Here is a 7619-nt window from a genome sequence, read left to right on the forward strand (position 1 = left end):
CGTCCGGGATCACACTCCCTCCACTGACAGAGTACCCCGACGACGAGAGTAGGTGCACCCCGGCTGATTCAGCTGGACTCACGGACGACGGGTGGCTGGTCAGTGGAAGAAGCGAGTGATATCCGAGAAGAGGCATTGAGAACAAACGACGGAAGAAACGTTAAGGAAGCGCGCTAGAACCTTGCTACTGGAACCCGGTAAGAGGAATTTTACTTGCCTCTCAGTATGGGAAATATGGGTAGCAAGGAAGAGAGTCCTGGTTCAGGATGTGAGGATCAGATAACTACACACAGCCCGCTTGGGTTGATGTTATCTGACTGGGGTACGGGAAGGACCCGTGGAAAGGACAAACTGACCATGGTCAGGTATTGTTGTAGGGACTGGGTTAAATACCTGATAAAAGGGAGCTCCGTGTACTGGCCAAAACTCGGATCCGAGGATGACTGGATGTGTCAAGCATTGAACATCAGGCTCTATCAAAACCAGAGAGATAACCTAGAGAGCAGAGAATATGCAGCCTGCTGGCTTAGGGGATCGTGTGATCAATTGGTTTTGAAAGAAAAAGTGTACAGGGACAAGAGAGAGGAGGAACCTTTTGTCCCTGAACCACAAGGGTGGGATGTGCTACATTCCCTCCCTCCACCTTATGTTCCTCCTATGCCGGCTCCTATCTTTCCTCCCCCTCCTATAACCTACCCTTCTGCACCTTCCCCACCTCCCCCACCACTAGAGAAGAGAGAAGAGAGCAGGAGTGGTATGATGACTCGCTCACAAAGCACTCGATTACCAACACCGTTGACAGGAGAGAGAGGAAACTTTAATTCAGAACAGTGTGAGACTCTTCAGGAAGAAAGGGCAGAGCCCCCCAATCCATCTCCCAGGGAGCAGGAACCCAGACCTAATCAGCCAGAAACCAACTGGATGCGACCCCTGCGGGAGGTTCCCGTAGGAGAGGGTCTCGGTATCGTAAATGTGCCCCTGACCAGTACTGAAGTGCGTAACTTTAAGAAAGAACTCACCTCCCTGATAGAAGATCCCCAGGGATGTGCTGAACAGTTAGACCAATTTTTGGGACCAAATCTATATACTTGGGAGGAGTTAACATCTATCTTTAGGACCCTGTTTACTTTGGATGAGCGTGGAATGATCCGCCAGGCAGGGATTAAAGTCTGGGATAGGGATCACCAGATGCGGTACCAGGAGAAACTAAATTCCCCTTGGCAAGACCTAATTGGGATAAAAATACCAATGATGGTCGGGTATTGATGGAAGAATACAGGGTTAATTTGATAAGAGGAATCAAGGAATCTGTCCCAAAGGGACAGAATTTCAAGAAAGCCTTTGAGGTTCCCCAAGGTCCCGACGAGACCCCTTCCGCATTTCTGAACAGATTGCGCACGGCAATACAGCAATATGGGGTTCTCGACATAGAATCCCCAGCAGGGCAGCAATTGGTACTAACTGGTTTTGTTACCAACTCAGCCCCAGACATTAGAAGAAAATTACAAAAGACAGAAAATTGGCATGAGCAGGGAATAACCCAGCTTCTACAGATCGCACAAAAAGCATTTGTCCAGAGGTCTGAAGATAAGCAAATAGGAAAGGCAAAAACATTAATCCAAGCAGTCAGAGAGGTAGTAGATGAGCGACCTAAAAAGGACAGGGACTGTGTGCCAGCTCCTGTATGCGGTGAGGGAAGCCACGGGTGGGGAAGTGCGGACCCCAGTGGATGGAGGAGTAGAGGAGGATTCCGGGGACGACGACCCTTCCCGGGGCACCTTAAAAACCCAGGTAGAGATTGGGAAACGGGAACATTTGTCTGTTTCCATTGTAAAAAGGAAGGACACTTTAAAAAGGATTGCCCACTGCGAGCCAGGGACACACGATCCTATGCCCTGATGGAAGCAGATTATGAATAGGGGGGTCACGGTTCTCAGTCAATACACACTGTGGGGCTGCACGGAGAACCATTAGTTAATTTATGCATAGGACCCCACAGTGACAACATGATATTTTTAGTTGATTCTGGAGCAGCCCGATCTAGTATCTTACACCAACCAAAGGGGGTTAGAATAGAAGGGACAATGATAGTTTCAGGGGTGGGAGGAAGAGACTTCACAGTCCCTGTATTAAGAGAGGTTAAAATCCAAATGGGAAATAAGGTAATAGTAGAGGATCTTCTACTACTTTCCCAGGCTGGGGTATGCTTATTAGGACGAGACTTACAGGACCAATTGGCTATTGGTACCAGACCACTAGAATCAAGCATCGGGGTTCAATTTTATATTTTAAGCGAGGAAGATCGAGAACTTATCAATCCAAGAGTATGGGCAGAAAAAGGCAATAGAGGAGTTTTAGACATTCCTCCCCTCCAAGTTACTTTAAAAGACTCGCAACAAACAATTAGAAGAAAACAGTACCCAATTCCTATGGCTGGCCGCAAAGGTCTGCAGCCCGTAATTGACCAGCTGCTTAAAGATGGTATACTCGAACCTTGTATGTCACCCTTTAATACCCCAATTTTACCTGTCCAGAAACCTGACGGTACCTATCGATTAGTACAGGACTTAAGGGAGTTGAACAAAATCATTCTCACCCGTCACCCTGTTGTACCTAATCCCGATATGATCATGAGTAAAATCGATCCCCAGAGTAAATGGTTTAGTCTGATTGACCTCAAAGATGCCTTCTGGACCTGTCCCTTAGCAACAGAAAGCAGAGACATGTTTGCCTTTGAATGGGAAAACCCTTTTACTGGACGTAAAAATCAATACCGGTGGACTGTCCTTCCTCAGGGCTTTACAGAATCTCCAAATTTATTCGGTCAGGTTCTGGAACAGATATTAGATGAGGCTCCACGGAGAGACAATTGTCAGCTAATACAATACGTAGACGACTTGTTAATTACGGGAAGAACATACGAATTGGCTAAAGAATTTACTGCTGCACTTTTAAATTTTTTAGAAAAGAAAGGTCTTAGAGTGAGCGAATCCAAATTACAATTTGTTCAATCAGAAGTTAAATACTTAGGTCATCTGGTAAGTCAGGGAACTAGGAAAATAAGTCCAGAGAGGATACATGGTATTCTGCAGATTCCCCCTCCCAAAAATGCCAAGGAACTTAGGAAATTTCTTGGCTTAGTGGGATTCTGTAGAATCTGGATGGAAAATTATTCTAGCTTAGCCTTGTCAAATTTCTTTACGATAAACTCACGACTATAGAGACCGAACCTCTAGTCTGGACAGACGATGAGATTAAAGATTTTGACTTCGTTAAACATAGCCTTACGCGTGCCCCAGTCTTGGCACTACCCGACTTAAATAAGCCTTTTGATTTATATACTAATGCCAAAGGAGGTGTAGCCACTGGAGTACTGACCCAGGACAGGGCAGGCTATAGACAACCAGTGGCTTTTCTATCAAAGATTTTAGACCCCGTTTGTCGTGGCTGGCCAGAATGTGTACAAGCCATCGCAGCCACTGCTGTTTTAGTTGAGGAAGGACGGAAAATTACTTTTGGCGCCCCTATGATAGTTCACACCCCTCACACAGTCCGCACTATTCTGTTACAACGTGCTGGGAGATGGCTCATGGACCCTAGAATTTTAAAATATGAAACGATCCTAATGGATAGGGATGATTTGACCCTGCTCACGACTTCCTCGTTGCTCCAAATTTGGACAATTCCACAAATGAATTAGAACATGAGTGCTTAGAAGTCATAGACCTACAAACCAAGATTAGGGAAGATCTAACTGATGTCCCTTTAAAAGAAGGTGAAAGATGGTTTATTGACGGCTCTTCACGATGCATTGCAGGAACTCGCTATAGTGGGTACAGTGTAGTGGATGGGAAGCAAGGACTAGTGATTGAAGCCGGTCGCCTCCCTGGTCATTGGTCAGCGCAATCCTGTGAATTATACGCCCTATGTAGAGCACTCCACGGCTTAGAGAGCAAAATAGACACTATCTACACTGACTCTAAGTACGCTTTTGGTGTAGTCCACACCTTTGGGAAGATCTGGAAAGAACGGGGAATGATAACTGGTAAAGGACAAAAGTTAGCCCATGAACACTTAATTGTCCAATCCCTAGATGCTCTGACGCTCCCGACTGAAATAGCCGTAGTACATGTCCGAGGACATCAAAGTGGTGACAGTCCTGAAGCTCATGGCAACAGACAGGCTGATGCAGCTGCCAAACAGGCTGCACTTGCGGAAAATATTCACATCCACCTATTACTGCCCACACCACTAGAGATTAAAAAAAACCCCATCTTTTCACGAGAAGAGGAGGTCTCAATGAAAGATCAGGGATTTCGGCAAACTGCCGACGGGTTGTGGTGGACAGTTGATGGACGTCAAGTCCTTAACAAAGCATTAACCCGCCAAGTGCTAGATCAGCTACACCAACAGACACATTGGGGAACTCAGGCGCTTGTTGATGCCTTTCAACGATCTTTATACTGCTCCGGTATATATACAATTGCTAAACTTACCACTTGCAGCTGTCCAATCTGTCAGAGAATCAATAAGAAATCTATGCGCCCTGTACTGCCTGGCGGTCGCGACATCGCAGTTCGCCCGTTTCAACGCATACAAGTTGATTTTACAGAACTTCCTAAAATTGGTATTTACAAATATCTTCTAGTCATGGTAGATCATTTTACACGATGGGTTGAAGCTTTCCCCACCCCGAATGATCGAGCTCTCACTGTAATCAGAATACTTATTGAATCTGTGATTCCAAGATATGGTCTGATTCAAACCATTGATTCAGACTGAGGAACACATTTTACCTCTCAGGTTCTCCAGGGTGTCTGCAAGAAACTGGGAATAGACTGGCAACTACATACCCCATGGCACCCCCAAAGTTCAGGTCGAGTTGAAAGAATGAATCAAACTTTGAAAAATGAACTCACTCAGCTTCATGAAGAGACTGGCCTCTCCTGGATTAAATCTTTACCATTAGCCCTGCTTAGAATTCGCACAGCCCCTCGTAAAGACCTTGTAGTCTCACCATACGAAATGATGTTTGGACTTCCATTTATGGGATTCCACACTGATACCCCTATCCCTAAGGCTAATTTCCAAATTTCTACAGGGTCTTTCTACTTCTATACACGACCTGAAACAGAAGGGATTATTAGCCCAAACGCCACCCCTGGAATTTCCTATCCATTCTATTAAACCTGGTGATTGGGTTTATGTCAAAGCATGGCAAGATAACCAACTGAAACCTGCCTGGGATGGTCCCTACTGTGTACTTTTGATTTCAGACGCTGCCGTGCGAACAAGAGAAAAAGGCTGGACCCACATCCAACGGATTAAACCAGCTACCGAACCACAGGATCACGACAGTCAAACTCAACCCTCCACCTGGCGTGCAGTGCCTCATCCTTCTGACCTGAAACTTACACTACGCCGTGAAAAAGTGCCGTAATGTTGTTTTTATTCTTTATTGTATTGTTTAATTGTTGCTTCTCCATTTCTGGGACATCACTTAATTACTCACAATGTATTAAGTCCTCCTGGAATAGGGGCAGCAGAGGTCACAATTTTTTTCCTTTAGAGTTTAGACAAGGTGTAGATTTAGTTTTTAGCCATAGTAAGATATGTTTTAATAAGGGATTCCAATACGGACCAGGGGATCAGAACAGCTGTAGAGACCATCACTTAACTTCCCACATAGATATTAAAGGTATCAGTTCTAAATCTGTAGCACAAAGAGAGCGATATGACACACTCACACTGAATGTTAGTAACCAATGCACCTGTCACAGAGAGAAAGAAAAGACCTTTGCTAATGTACACAGACAGGCTTCGACTACTCATACTGTCACACACATCTCTGCTCGTAATACACAATCCTCCCCAGACTGGTCTTTTCTCAAACATCCTTTGGGTTCCGCCAGCATTCACAATCCTTACTACTTCATCGTTAAGGGAAGTTCCAGTTATAAACGGCAACAGCAGCTACAGATCGCTAACGCTCCTTGCCATCTGAAACATCTAATCAGATTCCATGCAGCCTTGGGCATTATCATCCAACACAACACAATGGCCCTGAGGTTACGGGCTGAAGATAAACAACGTTTAAAAGACACACTTCAACAAAACCGCCTGCCTCTCGATTACAGCTTCGCTGCTGAACGCAGCACTTGTGAAGGACTCCTTAAAGACACTACTCACAACGGGCAGGCGGTTAAGAACACTTCTTCAGGACGTCGAAAAACTTCCCATGCCCAGGGACAGACTTTGCAACCTCAGTCCTCTGCGGGATGGACTGGACTTTTCACCGGTTACTGGAGTCTGATACTCGCAACCCTTTTAACAGCTGGACTTATTACTCTCACCATCTTACTGCTTCCCTACATACAGACTGTTACACATCGTTTAACTCATCAACCCTTTCGTCAGAACACTTACACCCAAAGGATGTACGATTCCCAACATCTTTCTGAGGACATGGAAACTGCTATCTGTTTATTGACTAGCTGGGAAAACCAACAAGTTCCACTCTACCGCATCAGTGATACTGATCTAAAAGAAAACGGAGGATTGTGAGAGACCAGTAACACTGAGATCAGTAACACTGATCATTGCGTGAGATCAGTATTACTGATCTAAAAGAAAAGTGAGGATTGTGAGAGATGAGAAAAACTGACATTGCAATATGAACATAAAGAAATGAAGAAAATTGATACATAAGTAAATGAATGAAGCCAGTGCAAACAACATGAGACATGGATATTAGAAGGCAGGAAGCTGACAGTGTCTGAGTAAGATAAGAATGTCCTACACCAGCAAGTTCACTGAATGAAGGAGAGAAGGACAGACAATTGAGAAAAGAAGTAGAGTTAGTCTGAATGAGATAAGGGTCGCCAAGCCCCAGATAGAATTGGCTTGCATAAATAATTAGAAGACCTTAGATAGTATTAGCAAGTTATACATATATAATTAGTAAGCTATACAACAGATTTTTCAAGTATGCATATTTAACTAGTAAACCCTAGACAAGATTAACGAACCCTGCAGATGAAGGGACTGTAGCCCTGAGAGTCGGGAAGGTGTGAATGGGGACAAGGGCTAGGATGTGAATAAGGACAATGGGAATAATGGCATAAGAAGACACCGACAGGATACCCCCTGGTCCTCCAAAGTCATCACGGTTCCATTCAGCAGGGATATTGCTCTGATAAAGATAAATGGTTTTCTCTTCACACCACTTTAAGGTATGGTGAGATATTTCTACAAGAAATCCAATTTTTCCCACCAACTGCTTGGCACCATTGAAGCGGACAGTTAATCCTGCTATAGCGCCTCTTCCAGCATTTCATCCGTGTCGTTCGTTTCCTCCACATTAGCGTCAGGTGTGTGTGGTAAACCACTGTAATGTATAATTATCTGGTCAAGCTGGTTCTACCGGTGGCCCCTCCCCTTGGGCTCCTGTGTAAAGGTGGTTGTTCTGCAGCCCCCAGCAACTCAGTGCGGGACTGCTGAACAGTCGGGATATGCCATGTTCTCAAGTGAATTGGTTTCTCCACAATAGTCGTCTGAGTGATTGATGGGGGTTCAATTTAATTCACTTGAAGTTTTCAACAACAGAGCAGATCCTCAAA

This window comes from Narcine bancroftii, chromosome 4 (assembly GCF_036971445.1).
Source record: "Narcine bancroftii isolate sNarBan1 chromosome 4, sNarBan1.hap1, whole genome shotgun sequence".
NCBI lineage: Eukaryota > Metazoa > Chordata > Chondrichthyes > Torpediniformes > Narcinidae > Narcine > Narcine bancroftii.